Below are 1,883 nucleotides of genomic sequence, written 5' to 3'. Positions count from 1 at the left end.
CTAACGGTTAGCGCTAACCAATCGGGCGTTCTCACGCAGGTGCTAACGGTTAGTGCTAACGGTTAGCTCCTGATCCGGATACTAGGGCTCTCGTGAGAACCAGGCTTATGAAAGAAACTTTGGGCGATCTGACGTCATCACAGCCGAAGCACATGTCTAGTGCAAAACACCCCACGAAAATGGACCAATTGGCGGGCAGGCAGAGTTTTTGGGGGCGCGACCTATTCCGTTTACAACTAGACTGCCAGCCAGCATTACCCAGCGAAGAATGGTGCTTGGAAAAACATAATCAGACCTAAAGAAATGCACACAAAAACAGTATAAAAATCGCATCAATTTTATTGGTGATAATTAAATTTGCTGAGCAGTACAGTAAAACAACATGTACTGTACGTATTATTAAATAATGTGTTGAATTTGCGTAGGCTAGGCTATGGCTAGGCCTAGTCAAAAGAATTATGGGCTTTGAAAAATTAATTAAATAGCTAGGCCCAGACTAAAACAATCTTGTTCAAAATGGGTTCAATACAAGTTCTATAAACTGGACTGGACGACAAACTGAACATTGGAGCCGGTCTGGAGGGGTGTCTGTATTGTGAGAGTAGACTGCAACTTACAACATACGATCGTGTGAGCCAAGTTCCACATCGCGCTGTCAGAGATGTTAGTTTTGACTTGGCTAACTTGTTGCCGTACAACAAGGATTGAACTTTGTATTTTCCCACGGCTGTGTATTTTCCCATGTGCGCTACAAAATTTGGAACTTCGACTTGTGTGGTTGAAATTACTTTAAAATCGGCCTATCCGTACCGGAAAATTCCGTCGATATAGCCGAAATTCGACATATAAAAATTTGAATTAAACAAACAATTTACACAGTAATACATAGGAAAGAATTGGGACTTTTTCAAAAATTCGACTGACGCGAATTTTCGACTTAAATAGAGTCGATTTTGGCGGACTCGACTGTATATATATATACACACACACACACACATGAATATATATTTATATATTAGGCAAGTGCCTCCACGATAGTGCTCAATTACTCTACGCAAGAGCATGTATATATTATAATAAAACAAGGTTGGACGCAAACGTGTTTATGACAGGTGGGAAGAAACTTTTTTTATTGTTATGACGACAACTTTTCGTCCAAATAAAGGCTACATTGCCCATAGGCAGTGTTTTTTTTTTTCCCGTGGTCTAGTGGTTATGATGCTCGCCTTGTCAGCGAGAGGTTGCAGGTTCAAATCCCGTTGGAGGCATTTTATTACACAATGACTTTTATAGGACTTTATTCGTTGAAAAGCTACAGGGTAGCCTACGATGTTCCATCATGTCCTTATTAAACACTGTATATTTACCTTTGATGATTTATATTATATTTATTCACCAGTGTTAACGGCTAACTTCTTACAATATACGACAGTATTTATTTCTAGCCGTTTCTTCAGATAATTTATCTGGCCCTATTGAGGCGCACCATTGTGTAATACACTGTTCCCGATGGTTATTTGGATCTGTTCAACCATGAAGCCTTCGTAGTCTAGTGGTTATGACGCTCGCCTTGTCAGCGAGAGGTCACAGGTTCGAATCCCGTCGGAGGCATTTTATTACACAATGACTTTTATAGGACTTTAGTCGTTGAAAAGCTACAGGGTAGCCTACAATATTCCATCATGTCCTTATTAAACACTGTATATGTACCTTTGATGATTTATATTATATTTATTCAGCAGTGTTAACGGCTAACTTCCTACAATATCATGTATACAATATACGACAGTATTTATTTCTAGCCGTTTCTCCAGATAATTTATCTGGCCAAACGCCGTCTTGAGGCGCATCATTGTGTAATACAATGTTCCCGACGGTTATTT

General features: G+C 39.6%; 1 non-coding gene across 1 annotated transcript; it reads left to right on the top strand.

The window, feature by feature from the left end:
* Nucleotides 1-1,538: 1,538 nt before the first annotated feature.
* On the top strand, nucleotides 1,539-1,611 carry Trnat-ugu. Its single transcript has one exon. It is a non-coding gene; the product is annotated as a tRNA-Thr (tRNA).
* Nucleotides 1,612-1,883: the final 272 nt, after the last annotated feature.

The sequence above is a fragment of the Anneissia japonica genome, unplaced genomic scaffold (genome assembly GCF_011630105.1).
Source record: "Anneissia japonica isolate Jap-2015-1 unplaced genomic scaffold, ASM1163010v1 scaffold24983_len7049_cov93, whole genome shotgun sequence".
NCBI lineage: Eukaryota > Metazoa > Echinodermata > Crinoidea > Comatulida > Comatulidae > Anneissia > Anneissia japonica.
The sequence above is the reverse complement of the archived record's forward strand: the minus strand, read 5'-3'. Positions and strand labels throughout refer to the sequence as shown.